General features: G+C 42.1%; 1 protein-coding gene across 1 annotated transcript in view; it reads left to right on the forward strand.

The window, feature by feature from the left end:
* LOC142848200 (serpin B6) overlaps positions 1 to 18,721 on the forward strand; it is a 65,362-nt gene that overhangs the window by 22,260 nt on the left and 24,381 nt on the right. The window lies entirely within an intron of this gene.

Genomic DNA, 18,721 nt, shown 5'->3' on the forward strand with positions numbered 1-18,721 from the left:
TTGTTGAGTCATCTGGCAATTCTATTTATCCTTTTAAGGAATAGCTACTGGTAACAACATTTTACATTTCTGCTCTTATTTAGATAAGTAGTGTTTATATTGTTGAAGTTTTTTTTTAATGTGTGCATGTGTGCCTGTATGACTTTGTGTTCACCGTGTTTGTGCAAGTACCTGCAGTGGCCAAAAAGAGGGAGTTAGATCTGCTGGCACTGAAGTTACAGCCAGTTGTGAGCCGCCTACAGTAGGTGCTGGGAACCAAACCCAGGTCTTTTACAAGAGCAATTGCTTTTAATCCCTAAGCTGGCTCTCCAACTCCTGTTTTGGACTTTTGATGATGTCTGGCCTTTGTTAATTTCTCCCTAGTTAGTGCACTTCCAGGTTTATATTCCTCTTGGTTTGGAGGCTCTTTTGAGCTGTTCAGGTTTTTTTGAATCATTTGGAAATGTATTTGTTACTTTTCTTGTTGTTACAATCAAATACATGACAAGAAGAAATATAAGAAATTTAGGGCTCACAGTTTAAGAAAAGATAAGAAGTAACTAGTCACATTGTGTCCACAGTTATGAGCAGAGAGATGCCAGGAAATGGGGCTAGGCTAAATACCCTCAAGGCCAACCCCTACTGACCCACTTCTTTTAGCAAGGCTCCCACCCTACAGTTTTCACAGCCCTCCAACACCAAGTGATAAACATTTGAGCCTATGGAAAAATTTGCACATTCAAACCACAACAGGGCTTTTATGATGTTGGAGTTCTGTTATTGGGACCGCTGCCATATGATGACAAAGGCTGACGTGAGTTGTAGTCTTCTGGGGCTCTTCTGAGCCATTTGGGTTTCATTGGATCCAAACACAGAGAACACAGAGAAACAAAGATGTTGAGGACATACCTATTGTAATTTTATAACCATAAAAACATAGCAATACTCTAAAGGGATTTTTAGTCTTGGTTTCCAGGATTAACATTTTAATGTGGAAGATATTTGCCACTTCCCGCATTAGTATTTAGCAGAACCAGGCACAAATCTTTCCATCAGGAAGGAAGTTGAAAATTAGTTAATATTTTTATTAGTTCTGGCTAAAGTTAAATCCTTGAATAACCAGTTCTTCTTTGGACCCAATATCAACAGTTAACTGTTAATTTCCTGCATTCTGAAAGAAGTATCAGCTCAGGACCCCCAAGATTAAGTTCTCAGAACAAAGGAGATTTGTTTGCCCCAGAGGGACAGAGGGCAGGGTATTTAATTTTAATTGGGTGTGTAAATTAGGTGAGCCAAAGTGGGCTTCCAATTGCTGTACTTCAGTACTTTAATATCTGGACCTTGGTAATAAGCCTCAGGAGGAGGAAGTGCCCAAATAAGGGAATAGACTGGGTGGGGGGTAGGGAGGAAAGTAATCTAACAGGTTTTAGCAAGGTGGAGGGAATTGGGGAGAAGGGCAAGGCCTGCCAGAGCTATGTGCTCAGAGTGAACTAGGATCCCTTCAAGAACAGTTAACAGTTAACTTTGTTTTTGTTTTTAGGAATATTCTTTTCTTCTTTTGTGTGTGAGTGCAGGTGCATGTTCACATACAGCCAGAGGTCAATGTTGAGTGTCTTCCTCAATCATGCCCCACATTATTTTTTGAGACAGGTTTCTCAATGAACAATGAACTTGGAATGCATTGACCTCTGCTAGGCTAGGGCTATTCTGTCCCACCCCTCCCCAGTCCTGGGATTAAAAGTGTGCCACCAGAATGCCAGCGTTTACTTGCCGCTAGAGATCAAACTCAGGTCCTCATGCTTCCACAGAAATCCAGCCAGATTTAGATAGTAAAACTGTCCCTAAAATGCCTAAAAAATAATTAAATGACACCCCCAAACTCTGACCTTACATCAATACCCCAAAGATGGATTCAAGGGGTCAATGGATAATGTGATTCTGATATAAGTATTTATTTATTTTTTATGTGTGAGTGTTTATCCTACATGCATGTAGGGACACCATATGTGTGCCTGATGCAAGCAGAGGTCAGAAGATCCCCTGAAACTGGAGCTGCAGATTTTTGTAAATCATCATGTGGTTGTTGAGAATCGAATCTGGTCCTCTGGAAAAGTTGCCAGTGCTCTTACCTGCTGCCATTATGATGGTTAATCTTGATTGCCAGTTTGCTTGGCTCTGGAATCAAGTGAAAGACACCTCTGAACAGATCTTGGAGAACATTCCCAGGAAGAATTAAGTGAGGGGAGAAGACTCCTGCTCAGACTGGGTGGCACTTTCCACAGCACCCCAGAAGTAAAGAGGTCCAAGGAAAAGGCAGTGGTGCTTGCTTGAGTGCGCTTATCCCTAACTGACATCCCAGGATTCTCCAGGGAATTCTGAGGCTCTCAGTGTCATCTTGGGACTGTTGAGGTAACGAGCATCATGGACTGAACAGCTACTAGGTTCTCAGTGTATAGACAACAATCTTTGGATGACAGGTTCTGTTGTGCAAACCAATGAAATAAATCCCATTATAACTATGGGTTCTGTTCCTCTGGAAAACCCTGTGTAGTTAAATGGACCTCTTGTTGTAGGGAAAAGCTGCTTGTTCATCCTGTCCGCCCTGCTAGCTTAGCCCCAAAATAACCACACAGAGATTGTATTCATTAATACATTAGCTCTAGTTTCTTATTGACTACATCTTATATCTTAATTTAACCTATTTCTATTAATCTGTATATAGCCACGTGGTAGTGGCTTACTAGGAAAGATTCTAACCGATGTCCCTCTCAGGAGGAGAATTCATGGCTTCTCCCTGACTCTGCTTTCTTCCTCCCAGAATTCAGTTCTGTCTTCTCCACCTACCTAAGTTATGGCCTATCAGACCAAGGCAGTTTCTTTATTCATTAACCAATACAAGCAACACAGAAAGAAGGACCTCCTACACCAACCTCTTTGTTCCTATTCCTAGTAGCCATGTAGAATATATCTCCATTTTCTGCTTTGCACTATTGCTTACCTCTTTAATGGTCTGTTGAAGATGGATGGCTGAGCCCAGCTGGTTAGGGTTGCTGGCCTTGGGCTTTGACCCTGAGGACTCCAGTAACAAGCTGAGTATGTGACTGACAGAGGTTGTCTCTGCCTTCTGTGACACACCCCCCACACACACACTCTGAGCCAGACTTCCTGATCCAAGAGACCTACAGGTAGCTAACATTTTGCTTTTTTCGAGGGTGAGTCCCTCTCTCAGTTTTGTTTGTAAAGTTTTCCTTTAAAGTCAGATTAAGGCATCACCTCTTCTGCAGTAGATATCACCTCCTTCACTACGTGGCACCATTTGATACATGTCTTCTTGCCTATGTCTGAACTGTCCCAAACAACCACAACTAGGCTGATTTAGCTATGATTCCTTGATTCCAAGCACACTTTGATTTGACCTGGAAGAATATATATATCCCCCAACTGCTTGCTGCACATATGTCTGATCTTCAGTGTGAGCCTGGGCTGATGAGGCTGAATTTCTCAGTTAGAGCCTGGCTAGCTCCAGTGTCTAGCCCGACGTGGAACCCTGCTGGTCTTACCAGGCCACTTACATGAAAATATGATCAGGGGAGATCCAACCAAAACTATGTAATTGTCTGTCTCCTGGATAGAATGGAAAAAGTCATTATAAAACTCCTTAATTTTACTAAGTTAAGACACTGAAAACCCTGCTGTCTTTCAATCTAGGCTAGCTGTTACCACACCCAAATACACCTGGATCCTGAGCGCCTGAGGGTACCAAGCCGTTCTTGACTGGAGCATTTATAAGCCAAACCCCTCCCGATACTGGACAAAAAGTTCAGAAACTAGATTCAGGATCCCTAGAATCCTTTGACTGCTTTAATATATGTGTACATCAAGGTCTTTGGTGACCCCAAGAGCCAGCCAAAAGGTCCAAACTGGGAAAGGACGGAGAGAAAAGACAAACCCAGTCGGGCACTGCTGGTCCTTTTCCATCTAAGGAAACCCTAGAGCTCCATCTAGTGGTGATTTCATGCTAAGGCTGGACTGTCTAATCCAGTGTGGGTTTCTCTGTCCCACACTGGATGGAGGAAGACTTGTCTTTGAGCCATACATTAAATATACAAATACAAAAGCTACAAATCCCCGCCATTGCAGAGAAGTAAAAAGTCCTCACATGACATCCTCATCATGCGGTTTCTGTTGATGCCGTCTTAAAACCTCCAAGCAGAGCTCAGTATGGTGGAGCATGCCTTAAGGCAGGTTGAGTTAAAGGCTACACCTTGTCTACAGAGTGTGTTAAAGGGAGCCAGGACTACACAAAGAAACCTGTCTCAAAAATAAAATCACTAAGTAGGTCCAAGGTTTTCACCTCCCCCATCCCATAGTGAACATATGTAAGAAATAAAAGTTCATTTTTCAAGACTATTTTTATTGTTTTTTTAAAATTTATTTATTTATTAAGGATTTCTGCCTCCTCCCCGCCACCGCCTCCCATTTCCCTCCCCCTCCCCCGATCAAGTCCCTCTCCCTCATCAGCTCTAAGAGCAATCAGGGTTCCCTGACCTGTGGGAAGTCCAAGGACCGCCCACCTCCATCCAGGTTTAGTAAGGTGAGCATCCAAACTGCCTAGGCTCCCCCAAAGCCAGTACGTGCAGTAGGATCAAAAACCCATTGCCATTGTTCTTGAGTGATCAGTAGTCCTCATTGTCCACTATGTTCAGCAAGTCCGGTTTTATCCCATGCTTTTTCAGACCCAGGCCAGCTGGCCTTGGTGAATTCCCGATAGAACATCCCCATTGTCTCAGTGTGTGGGTGCACCCCTCGCAGTCCTGAGTTCCTTGCTCGTGCTCCCTCTCCTTCTGTTCCTGATTTGGACCTTGAGATTTCTGTCCGGTGCTCCAATGTGGGTCTCTGTCTCTCTCTCCTTTCATCGCCTGATGAAGGTTAATATTCATGAGGATGCCTATGTGTTTGTCTTTGGGTTCACCTTCTTACTTAGCTTCTCTAGGAACATGCATTATAAGCCCAATGTCCTTTATTTATGGCTAGAAACCAAATATGAGTGAGTACATCCCATGTTCCTCTTTTTGGGTCTGGCTTACCTCACTCCGGATAGTGTTTTCTATTTCCATCCATTTGTATGCAAAATTCAAGAAGTCCTTGTTTTTTACTGCTGAGTAATACTCTAATATGTATATATTCCATACTTTCTTCATCCATTCTTCCATTGAAGGGCATCTAGGTTGTTTCCAGGTTCTGGCTATTACAAACAATGCTGCTATGAACATAGTTGAGCATATACTTTTGTTGTATGATAGGGCCTCTCTTGGGTATATTCCCAAGAGTGGTATTGCTGGGTCCAGGGGTAGGTTGATCCCGAATTTCCTGAGAAACCGAAACACTGACTTCCAGAGTGGGTGCACAAGTTTGCATTCCCACCAGCAATGGATGAGTGTACCCCTTTCTCCACAACCTCTCCAGCAAAGGCTATCATTGGAGTTTTTTATTTTAGCCATTCTGACAGGTGTAAGATGATATCTCAAAGTTGTCTTGATTTGCATTTCCCTGATCGCTAAGGAGGTTGAGCATGACCTTAAGTGTCTTTTGGCCATTTGAAGTTCTTCTGTTGAGAATTCTCTGTTCAGCTCAGTGCCCCATTTTATAATTGGGTTGATTAGACTTTTGCGGTCTAGTTTCTTGATTTCTTTATATATTTTAGAGATCAGACCTTTGTCATTTGCGGGGTTGGTGAAGATCTTCTCCCAGTCAGTGGGTTGCCTTTTTGTCTTAGTGACAGTGTCCTTTGCTTTACAGAAGCTTCTCAGTCTCAGGAGGTCCCATTTATTCAATGAGGCCCTTAATGTCTGTGCTGCTGGGGTTATACGTAGGAAGTGGTCTCCTGTGCCCATGTATTGTAGAGTACTTCCCACTTTCTCTTCTATCAGGTTCAGTGTGTTCGGACTGATATTGAGGTCTTTAATCCATTTGGATTTGAGTTTTGTGCATGGTGATTGATATGGATCTATTTTCATTCTTCTACAGATTGACATCCAGTTTTGCCAGTACAATTTGTTGAAGATGCTCTCTTTTTTCCATTGTATACTTTTAGCTCCTTTATCGAAAATGAGGTGTTCATAGGTTTGTGGGTTAAAGTCAGGGTCTTCTATTCGATTCCATTGGTCGACTTCTCTGTTTTTATGCCAATACCAATACTGTTTTCAATACTGTAGCTCTGTAATAGAGTTTGAAGTAAGGGATGGTAATGCCTCCAGACAATCCTTTATTGTATAAGATTGTTTTGGCTATCCTGGGTTTTTTGTTTTTCCATATAAAGTTGATTATTGTCTTCTCCAGATCTGTGAAGAATTTTGATGGGATTTTGATGGGGATTGCATTGAATCTACAGATTGCTTTTGGTAGAATTGCCATTTTTACAATGTTGATCCTCCCAATCCAAGAGCAAGGGAGGTCCTTCCATTTTCTGGTGTCCTCTTCAATTTCTTTCTTCAAAGACTTAAAGCTCTTGTCAAATAGATCTTTCACTTCCTTGGTCAGAGTTACCCCAAGATATTTTATGCTATTTGTGGCTATTGTGAAAGGTGATGCTTCTCTGATTTCCCTCTCTGCTTCCTTATCCTTAGTGTATAGGAAGGCAACTGATTTTTTTTGGAGTTGATCTTGTATCCTGCCACATTACTAAAGGTGTTTATCAGCTGTAGGAGTTCGTTGGTAGAGTTTTTGGGGTCACTTATGTATACTATCATATCATCTGCAAATAACGAAAGCTTAACTTCTTCCTTTCCAATACGAATCCCCTTGATCCCCTTATGTTGTCTTATTGCTATTGCCAGAACTTCAAGCACTATATTAAAGAGGTATGGAGAGAGTGGACATCCTTGTTGTGTTCCTGATTTTAGTGGGATGGCTTTGAGTTTTTCTCCGTTTAATTTAATGTTAGCTGTCGGCTTGCTGTAAATAGCTTTTATTATATTTAGGTATGACCCTTGTATCCCTAATCTCTCCAAGACCTTTATCATAAAGGGGTGTTGAATTTTGTCGAATGCTTTTACAGCATCTAATGAAATGATCATATGGTTTTTTTCTTTCAGTTTATTTATATGGTGGATTACATTGATAGATTTTCGTATGTTGAACCAGCCCTGCATCTCTGGGATGAAGCCTATTTGATCAGAATGGATAATTTTTCTAATGTGTTCTTGGATTGGGTTTGCCAGTATTTTATTGAGAATTTTTGCGTCAATATTCATGAGTGAGATAGGCCTGTAATTCTCTTTCTTGGTTGGGTCTTTGTGTGGTTTTGGTATCAGGGTAACTGTAGCTTCATAAAAGGAATTTGGCAATGACTCTTCTATTTCTATATTGTGAAATACATTAAGCAGTATAGGTATTAGTTCTTCTTGGAAGTTCTGGTAGAATTCTGCATTGAAACCATCTGGTCCTGGGCTTTTTTTCGAAGGGAGATTTTTGATAACTGCTTCTAATTCTTTGTAACTAACAGGTCTATTTAGATCATTCACCTGGTCTTGGTTTAGCTTTGGTATATGGTACTTATTTAAAAAAATGTCCATTTCTTTTGTATTTTCCAGTTTTGTGGCATATAGGCTTTTGTAGTAAGATCTAATGATTCTCTGTGTCTGTGGTTATGCCCCCCTTTTCATTTCTGATCTTATTTATTTGCGTGTTCTCTCTCTGTTGTTTAATTAGTTTGGATAGGGGTTTGTCGATCTTGTTGATTTTCTCCAAGAACCAACTTTTTGTTTCATTGATTCTTTGGACTGTTTTCTGTGTTTCTATTTTGTTGATTTCCGCCCTCAGTTTTATTATTTCCAGTCTTCTACTTCTCCTGGGCACATCTGCTTCTTTTTTTTTTCTAGAGCTTTCAGGTGTGTTGTTAAGTCCCCAATGTATGCATTCTCCGTTTTCTTTAAGTGGGCACTTAGTGCTATGAACTTACCTCTTAGCACTGCTTTCATCATGTCCCATAGGTTTGAGTATGTTGTCTCTTTATTTTCATTAAATTCAAGGAAGACTTTAATTTCTTTCTTAATTTTTTCCTTGACCCAGGTGTAGTTCAGTAGTTGACTGTTCAGTTTCCATGAGTTTGTCGGCTTTCTGTGGGTAGTATTGTTGTTGCCTTCTAACTTTAATCCGTGGTGATCAGATAAGACACAGGTGGACACTGATATTTTTTTGTATCTGTGGAGGTTTCCTTTGTTTACGAGTATGTGGTCAATTTTCGAGAAGGTTCCATGAGCTGCAGTGAAGAAGGTATATTCTTTCCTATTTGGGTGGAATGTTCTATAGATGTCTGTTAAGTCCATTTGCTTCATTACCTCCAATAATTCTCTTAATTCTCTATTAGGTTTCTTTCTGATTGACCTGTCCCTTGGAGAGAGAGGTGTGTTGAAGTCTCCTACTACTAGTGTTTGTGGTTTGATGTCTGCCTTGAGTTCTAGTAATATTTCTTTTACATAAGTGGGTGTTTTTATATTAGGGGCGTAGATATTCAGGTTTGAGACGTCATCCTGATGAATTGTTCCTGTTATGAGTATAAAGTGTCCATCTTGATCTCTTCTGATTGATTTTAGTTTGAAGTCAGTTTTGTTAGAAATTAGTATGGCCACACCTGCTTTTTTCTTAGGACCGTTTGCTTGAAACACCTTTTCCCAACCCTTTACTCTGAGTAGATGTCTGTCTTTGTGGTTGAGATGTGTTTCTTGCAAACAGCAGACTGTTGGATCCTGTTTTCGTATCCAATCTCTTAGCCTGTGCCTTTTTATAGGTGAATTGAGCCCATTAATATTAAGTGATATTAATGACCAGTGGTTGTTTACTCCGGTTATTCTTATTGTTTTTGGTAGTAGAGTTTGTGTGTCTCCCTTCTTTGAGATGTGCTGGTGAAGGGTCGCTAGATGTCTGAGTTATTGTAGGCAGTGTTGGCTATGTTGGATTCCTTGGGTTGCGATTTTCCTTCTATTACTTTCTGTAGGGCTGGATTTGTGGCTACGTATTGTTTAAATTTGTTCTTATCCTGGAATGTCTTGTTTTTTCCATTGATAGTGAGCGAAAGCTTGGCTGGGTATAGTAGTTTGGGTTTGCATCCATGGTCTCTTAGCTTCTGCAGTACATCTATCCAGGACCTTCTGGCTTTCATGGTTTCCATAGAGAGGTCAGGTGTAAGTCTGATCGGTTTACCTTTATAAGTTACTTGCCCTTTTTCCTTTGCAGCTCTTAATATTCTTTCTTTAACCTGTATATTTTGTGTTTTGATTATTATATGGCAAGGAGATGTTTTTCTTTGATCCAGTCTGTTTGGTGTTCTGTATGCTTCTTGAATATTTAAATGAATATCTTTCTTTATGTTGGGAAAGTTTTCTTCCACAATTTTGTTAAAAATATTTTCTGGGCCTTTGAGCTGTGACTCTTCTCCTTCTTCTATTCCTATTATTCTGAGGTTTGGTCTTTTTATTGTGTCCCATATTTCCTGAATGTTTTGTGTTGAGAATTTGTTGGCTTTGCTGTTTTTTCTGATCTGTGCATTTATTTTCTCTATGGTGTCCTCAGAATCTGAGATTCTTTCTTCTATCTCTTGTATTCTATTGATTATGCTTGTTTCTGTAGACTCTGCTCGTTGACCTAGATTTTCCATAACCAGCTGGTCCTCAGTTTGTGTTTTCTTCCTTGCCTTCATTTCAGTTTTTAATTCTTGAACTGTTTCCATTACCTGTTTGATCGTTTTTTTCTTGGTTTCCCAGGGTATCATGTACGTATTTACTCATTTCTTCAAACTTTTTGTTATACTTCTCATCCATTTCTATAAGGGCATTTTTTACATGTTGTTTAAGGGACTCTATTGCTTTCATAAAGTCAATTCTTTCCACTTCTTCTGTGTTAGGGTGTTCAAATACTTCTGTTGTAAGATCATTGGGTTCTGGTGTTTTCATGTTGTTTTTCAGATTATTGGGTGAATTCTTGCCTTGGCACCTGCCCATCTCTTCCTATTGATCCTATCTAATGGGTCTTTTAAAACCGGATCAGGTTTTCCTGCTGGCCAAGGGTTCCGCTTACCAAATGCCCTCGCTCTGTTTCCTGGTTCCTGCCACAGGCCAAGAACCCTCTCACCCCTCCAAAGGGTCTTCAGGATCAGGATCAGGACAGGCTCCCCGTTTGCCAGTGACCTCGCCAACAAAAGGCCTACCTCTTTGATTTAATTGTAGTGGGGCGATCTGCTCTTGTTATATCTGCCGCCGCGCTGGTCCCCCCTCAGGGTTTCTCTTTGATTTACTTGTAGTGGGGCGATCTGCTCTTGTTATTGCATGCCCATCCCCGCTGCTTGCGTCTGCCACCGCGCCAGTCCCCACCGCTTGCATCTGTTGCCTCGCCGGTCCCCCAAAGCCTATTCCTGATTGCAGCGCCTCTTCGCCGTGACTGCGCGCAGCACCTCCTATTTTTATTGTTTTTGTTACACTATATATTTGACTCCTCTGTTAAAGGCTAGACTCACAAGACTATTTTTAATGTGACTAAAACAAGGAGACCTATTTGACTGTTGACATTGCACTTGGGGATCTAATGCATCAACAGGAAGCTGCTATGGTAGAAGTATAATATATGTGGTTCTGTCTAAGTTCACAAGTGCTTGCCAGGCATTTTGGTTCTAATTTTACTAGATATACTTTATTCTCAAAAACATTAGCTCAGCCATGTGGTGGTGGCATATGCCTTTAATACCAAAACTATGGAGGCCAAAGGCAAGCTGATCTGTAAGTTCAACACCAGCCTGCAGAGTTAGTTCTAGGACAGCCAGTGATACACAAAGAAACCTTGTCTCAGAGAGAGGTGGGAGAGGGAGACAAAACAAAAAAAAAAACTTGCTCAACAAGCAATGACATGAATAGATTATGATTGGGAATGGAGGGGTAATCGTGTCGAGAGAAGCAAGATCTAGAAAAGCCGAGTAAAGAGATTTAACTAAGCTTTTTCTTAGGTTTAATGTCTAATTGCATCTTTGTGAATTCTGCTTGAAAATTGGTTTATTTTTGTGGACTGAAAATGGAGTTGAAAATATATTAAAAAGTTCATTATTTTCCTAGAAATCTTGAAATTTGTTTTCAAATTCTGGTTCCAGATTGAAAAACAGACTCATGCTGTTTACAGGGCTGTGCTTAGCCAATGTGTTGAAATACATACAATTGTTGGCCTAAATTTGAGCTTGCCAGGATCTTAGCTTTATTTGGAGTGATGTTATGATTTGAAATATAAATATTGATAAATTTTCATCTTGAAGGTGCATGTTTAACTCATCTAAATGAGTAGTTGAATCTACTAAAAGAGGCTAAACCTGCAAGTCAGTATTTGGGATTTATTTTATCATATATGTGTATGAGTGTTTTGCATATATGTATGTGTATCATATACATGCCTCATGCCAGAGGTAGCCAAAATAATGGCTGGAACTGGAACTACAGACAACTCTGAACTGCGATGTGGGCACTGGGAATCAAACCCAGACCCTCTGCAAGAAGAGCAAGTGTTCTTAACTGCTGAATCATCATCTCTCAGCCCTGACTTTGAATTTTAAGGGTGGTCTTGGCAGCTGTCCTTGGCCAATGCATACTTTTTTGCCTGGATTTATCTCCCAACAGGGAGAGACAGAAGATCAGGCACACTCTTGGGGCCATGGAGTACCTACAGCTAGGGAAAGGAAAAGGGGAAATGGAATCTGATTTCTCGAAACCATGCTCAATCTCCTGTGGAAATCTGCCCATCATTTCCAGTTGATCAAGGAAAGGAGTAACCACACCTAGGGGCCCTTGTTAAGAGAGACAGGAAAATTGAGCAGCATCATGTGTTCATCTCTCTCTCCTGGCTGGCTCACCAGGTGCTATAGGCATGAATCTGAGTCCCAGGCCATATGCTCAAGTATCCAGTTCTTTGTGTACTGCAGCAAAGAATTAGATCAGAGACATGGCCAGAAACAGAAAGAGAGAGAGTTTAAGAAAGAGGAAACACTCCAGAAAATGTGAGCATGCTAGTGAGCGGAACCCCCAAGAGCATCGAGCCATGAGTCCTGTGACTCTTTAGAGGTCTTTCAGGTAGCCCCCACCTGTCTTACGTTTATATGGTGTCCTTTTCTTGAGTATGAAGTCCAGGAGAAGCAGCCCCTCCAGTCTCTCTCTGCCAACTGGATTCTTTCACGTGTTAACGTTGGTGCATCTTTCTCCTGTGGCTCTTGCGCTGCCCCACTCCCACTCTGTTCGGGGTTTCTCCTCACCCTCACTCCTGCACTCGCTGTTAGCACTGCTGACTGTTACACACCTCTTACCCTGCCTTCCTGGAGTCACCACGTGGTGTCGTTTTAGCTGTTAGGACCCTCCTAGTCCTGCTCACTGTCACCTCTCCTTACCACCTTCTCAGATACATTTATGATCTGCTCATGCAACATGTTCCCTTGCTGTCTTTGACTTCCTTTAACTCACGACGGACTCTAGCAATTATCTGGCTTCTTTATTCAAATGAATCCAATCACCTGTATCCTTCTATATACATTTCCAGTGAACCCTCCTGGAGTGGACTCTCTTAACTAAATCTAAACATATATTTTGTTTCCTTACATCTCCTTGCTCACCAGTTGAGGGTATAGTTTTTTTTAATATTTATTTATTTATTTGTTTATTTATTTATTATACAATATTCTGTCTGTGTGTATGCCTGCAGGCCAGAAGGGGGCACCAGACCCCATTACAGATGGTTGTGAGCCACCATGTGGTCGCTGGGAATTGAACTCGGGACCTTTGGAAGAACAGGCAATGCTCTTAACCTCTGAGCCATCTCTCCAGCTCCCGAAGGTATAGTTTTGCAGCTATTCGCCTCCTAAATATGACAGTCTAAGGGGCTTGCTTGCCTTACTGGAACTCCATGCTTTGTCTGGGTCAGTCAAGTGGAAATAGTGCACTATGTAGTTAAAAGTTCAAAAGCCAAATGTTATTGAAGAGGGGTAGCCTCTGAAAACTGGGTTCTATGGAAGGGCATAGGGCCTGGCTCTCCTGGTTAATGCCGCACCTAGATCTACCCGCTGGCATAATTCTTCTCTTCTTTGGCCCTTGCTTCCTTCATCTTCTAATGTGATTGATAGCTTCTGAATTATAGGGCATTAAGTCCCAGATGGTTTTAGAATATCACCTATTACCATCAGCTCCAGTGCCTGCCTCACCTCCCTGAACCCATTCACAGTGCAGCCTGCGATAACCACCCTTTCCCCTCTCCAAAATGCAACTCAAACCTTTTATGCCTCCAGGTCCTACACCCCTGTGACAGACCAATGATGTCAGTCAGGTACCCAACATCCCTTCTTAGCTCTGAAGCAGGCCCTGAAGAAAGAAGATCTTGATCTAGTGTCTGATTTGGCCTTGCTGATCTGTCAGGGAAAAACTGTGGAGACTAAAAGGCCAAAATAAAAGCACACCTCACCATTCAACACTCAGAACCTGGCTGCTTCAAGCTGGATCCAGTAACTTGTGATGGCTTTGCATCATGGGATCCTCCTAATGATCCATGGATCCTCACCCAAGAGGCCAGGCTCAGGGAGGACAAATGCTGCCTCAAATGCATTACATATCAGGATAGTGATATGGACACTTCCTGTCTATCCAGATATGACATAGCAGAAATGGACCATGAACCAAGATGAGATAACTTCCCCCACTAAAGAACCTTTTCCATCTCAGGAGAGAGATTTTCTCTGAGAATTTTCTTTCCATGTTTTTGTTTCTCCTGTAATACATATTTCTTATTAAACCTCATATCAATTCTGATTTGGTAAATAGTTTACTTTTACACCATCAGATTGCTGTCCATAGCCTGATACCCAGAAAGCACAGAAAGGAAAACCTGTAGATTTGAGCTCTGTTTTACCAGTTGAACAGTAAAACTTTACTCTATTTGGCTCACTTTGAGAACAGAATTTTAAAGTAACTGAACAGTAAGACCTTCCAGAATGCGGAGGTTTTTTGTTTGTTTGTTTGTTTTTAAGGACTCACACTTAACATTAGATTATTTGTAGTTTTGTTATTTTATATATTTACTTGTGAGAGAAACAGTGTCTCATATAGTCCTGGTTGGCCTTAAACTTCATAGGTAATGGAAGATGACCTTGAATTTTAGATTCTACTCCCTCTTCCAGAGCTGGGATTGCAGGCTTGTACACTTCCCAAGGTTTTGTAGGATCAAAGTCAGGGTTCAATGCAAGGAAAGTAAGCAGTCTTCTAACTGACATACATCCCCAACTCAGTCTGTGTTATGTAAAAACTATAAAAATATCCTAACATTGAGTGAAGGGCTCAAATAACTAAAGAAACATTGGAATGACAACAGAAAACAAGGCTTCAAGACTCTGCCAGTACAGACTAGATAAACTGCCCAGTGAGAGTGACTGTGTGCATATTGCTGCACCAGCAGATTATATTTGGCTAGGTTCCTCAGTTGCTGAGCCAGGAACACAATGTAAACCACACCCAGTGGCCTGACAGACTAGTCATCTTAGGTTAAGTCGTCACTTGACCTTTTCTTACCACCCCACCCTGACCTCACCTACCCCTTCCCAGCCTGGGCCTCACATGGTTCAGTTGGGGATGCTTCTCTCAGCAGTCCAGGCCACAAACCTTCAGCGAGGCCCTGAACAAATTACCCTGAGCCACAACCCATTGAGTCCCAGGCCTACCTCAGACCCTGTTCTGTTCCTCCTCCCTTGTCCAGCCTCTACCCCCACTCCTACCCTCTCCTCAGAATTCCTGGTCTCTGAGGTCTCAACTCTCCCAAGTATGTGACTTCATCCCCTATTGTCTGTACCTCATTCTGGGGATGCCCTAGCTTCTAGCACATGTCCCATCCCAGGCACGCCGGCTCTGGTATGCGAGAGCTTCTGCCTAGGACACAGTGAGTGGGTCCTGGTCATGGGTTTCACACTCTGGCTGCAGCAAGTTGGGACATCCCTCTAGCTGGGTTCAGGGACAACTGGGAGGATGGGACACTCCAGGAGTGGGTGGAGCCAAGGGACCTGAAGTTTGCCCTAGTTGCTGTTACCCTTGGGCAACACAAGGCTAAGCTTGGGTGGCCTTAGATCCAGAAAATGAAAGGCCTCTCCCTGTCACCCATATGCCATATTCCTTCGGGGATCTGGAATCATGACTGTCTTTGTCCTGGCTCTTTTCAGAGTAGGCGAATTCCTCTTGTTGATTCATCACGATTTGTCTGACTCACCAGTCACTTCCTCTGGGTGTCTAGGGACACTGCCATCCTGACCTCACCTCACTACTGCTCTCCACAGAGGTCACAGCTTCCCTATAGTGCCAACAGATTCAACACTTGCCCAGAAGGCTCAGCCAGGGCATTCCTGCTCTAGGCCAGACTACACCAGCCTCACCCTGCTTTCTTCCCTGTTCCCCAACCCTGGTGCTTCAGGCCTATTCATAGAGAATCTTATTCATAAGATTCATAAAGAATCTTAGCATCTGTCTCTATTTCCCATCCATTTATCCATTTATCACCCCATAAAATCTGCTCACTCCTCTGCTTCCTCACTATCCTCCAAGAAGACCAAACAGCCCCACCCCTCCCTCTCCCTCTTCCATTTGGAGGCCACTGCACTCAACTCCGGACACCCACTCTGTCAACAGGTATTCTCCATGGCCCCAAACCACTCAGGTCCTTGTTTAGAACTAGCCCCTCTGTTTTGTCCTTAATAACTTATTCCTCTGTCTTTTCAGGCCACTCTGCTCTCCTAGTTGGCTTTTAGCTCTTTTCTCTCTATTCACCCTGTGTATTGTCATTCATCCTTTCCCTCCCTGGGAAAACCTCACCAAGGCTTGTAACTTCAAGCTATGTGTACTGTACATTGACACTTGGTGCCTAGACCTCTCCTGAACTTCCCATGGAAACTCAATCCATCTCAAAACTGAAACTGATTCTGGATCTGGTAGCACAGGCTTATTTTTCTGTGGGAAGCAGGAATTTGAGTCTACCCTGGGCTAATTTAAGGCCAGCCTGAGTAACTTGATTTACATTGTCTCAAAGTTAAAAGTAAAAGGCGGGCTGGGCCTGTAGCTCAGTGATAGAATGTTTGCCTAACATTCAGGAGAACCTAGTTCTGTCTCCAGCACTGCAACAAACAAATAAACAAGTACTGCTGAGATTGCTTAGCTGGCTAAAGCATTCGCTCTGAAATCCTGACAACCCCCAAACCTGCCTAAAGAAGGAAAAGGAGAACTAACTTCACAGATTTGTTTTCTAAACTCTACACACACGGTAACATAAGCCCATCCCCCTTAATAATACAATTTTTAAAGATTTATTCACTTTTCTGTTTTCCCACCTTGTTTGTCACACCCATTCACCTGTTGGACCAAGTCAGACATCTGGAGTCATGCTAGAGTCTACCTAGTCCACAAGCCACAAGGCTGGCTGCCCTCTTTTGTAAGTAGAAAAAGCTCATTACTATGGTTCTCCTCTTAGCTCCTTTTATCCTAGGGATGGCAGCACTGCCCCCTGTCTTGTTCCCACTCCTACCAGTCTTCTGCACTGCTGTGAAGCATGCTTTCCTAGCCGAATTCTGCTGCTGAGTGCTCTAGCTTGCTTTTCATTTTTTCTTTTCCTTTCTTCCTCTCTCCCTTCCTTCCTTTCTTTCCTTTTTGTTTTCTCTTAATTGAGACAAGGTCTCTCTACATAGCCTTGGCTGTTCTGGAACTCATTATGTAGACCAGGCTGTTCTAGAACTCATAGAGATCTGCCTGCCTCTGCCTCCTGAGTGCTAGGATTAAAGGGTTCACTGCTATGCTTAACTCTCTAGCTTGCTTTTTATTGATGTGAAAAACTTTAGGATCAAAAGAAGCTGGTATATTTTCTCCTCTGGGTCATTTCCTCGGCCCATTCTCATTCCTCAGTTCTCAGTTCTAGTGTTAAGGACTCTGACACCTTTTTTGGGTCATATCCCTAAAGGCAAACTTATTGTTCTGCTTCTCCTTGTTCTTGCTCCTTATATTCAGTGCTGATACTGCACATACCTCACCACATTTCATCTGTTTGCACATCTGTACTGAAGCCAGAGACTGTCTCCAAGTGGTTCCTGGCCCATTCAGTAAGTAAAATAAGTCTGTGGAACAAATGAAACAATTATGCCACATGTAGCAATTTTCCCAATTCTAGGTAGTCCATATAATAAAGTCATCAAAGCCGATGATCAAACATCAAACTAGCCAAAGAATAGGATTGTAAATGTTCTAAAGACTTTTGACTATGACATTATATAGTTATCTCACAGGCTGGAAAATACCCCATATCCTTTTTAAGGTCTAATATTGTGTTTAGACACGCTAATGGCCTGGGAAAACGGAAGGGGCACTGTGTCTTTTTGGAGAGAAAGTCCGGGGAATGCTGCAGTGATAGCTAGACAATAGAGTTCTGTTCTACCCAATCGCTTTCTCCTTGAACTTAGCAAACAGATACCTTTCTCCCAAGAGGCTGGGGTTCTCTGGCTCAGGGTGGGGTGGTGCTATGCTTTGTCTGTCCCCAACAAAACTCATGCTAAAGCCAACCATTCATGTGAGATATTATAGGAAGTAGGGGTCTTTATGGAATGATTAGGTCATGAGAACTTTGCTATAAGGGAACTAATTCATTCCTATACAAAAGGATTAATTGGGCAATGGGCTGTCTTTCTTGCCCACCTTATTTCTCAAGACAGGGGTTCTCCGTGTAACCCTGGATGTCCTGCAACTCTGTAGACCAGTCTAGTTTCAAACTCAACAGAGATCTACCTGTCTCTGCCTCCTGAGGGCTGGGATTAAAGGTGTGTGCCACCATCTTATGGCTGGCTATCTTGAACAGGTCTGTTATAAAGTCCATTCATTCATGCCTTTTGTATGCATCCCATTCACAGTGTTGAGCCCAGTACCTCATCAGGTCTCCGCAGAGTTCACACTAACAAGAAGACCTTCACTAACATACCGTCCCTCATTCTTGGACACTCTATCTTCTAGAATCACAAACTAATTAAGTTTCTGTTCTTAATAAAGGTATATTGTATGTAGTATTCAGTCATGGTAACAACAACAACAACAATAAAGACTAAGACAAGTAGGCAATGTAAAGGGGAGCTTTCTGTCTTTGTTAAAAAGAATGAAAACATCAAGACCCAGCAATACCACTCTTTGGCATATACCTAAAGGATGTACACTCGTACCATAAGGACATTTATTTGCTCGATTGTGTTCATAGCAGCATTATTCATAATAGCCGGAACCTGGAAACAGCCTAGATCCCCCTCAACCAATGAATGGATAAAGAAAATGTGGTACATTTACACAGTAGAGTACTACTCAGCAGTAAAAACCAATGACATCTTGAAAGTTGCATATAAATGGATGGAACTAGAAAAGAAAAAACATCCTGAATGAGTTAACCCAGATCCAGAATGACAAACATGGTATGTATTCACTCATAAATTGATATTAGATGTAAAGCAAATAATAATCAGCCTATAGTCCTTGACTCCAGAGAAACTAGGTAACAAGGAGTACCCCAAGAGTGTCATACATTAATCTCCCTGGGAAAGGGAAATAGACAAGACCTCCTGAGAAAATTGGGATCATGGGGACAGGGGAAAAGAGAGGGTAGAAGGAGAGGGGGAGGGAAGAAGGGAAGGGAAGAGGAGAACCCGAGGGAACAGGATGGTCAAGATGGG

Source organism: Microtus pennsylvanicus, chromosome 4 (genome assembly GCF_037038515.1).
Source record: "Microtus pennsylvanicus isolate mMicPen1 chromosome 4, mMicPen1.hap1, whole genome shotgun sequence".
Lineage (NCBI taxonomy): Eukaryota > Metazoa > Chordata > Mammalia > Rodentia > Cricetidae > Microtus > Microtus pennsylvanicus.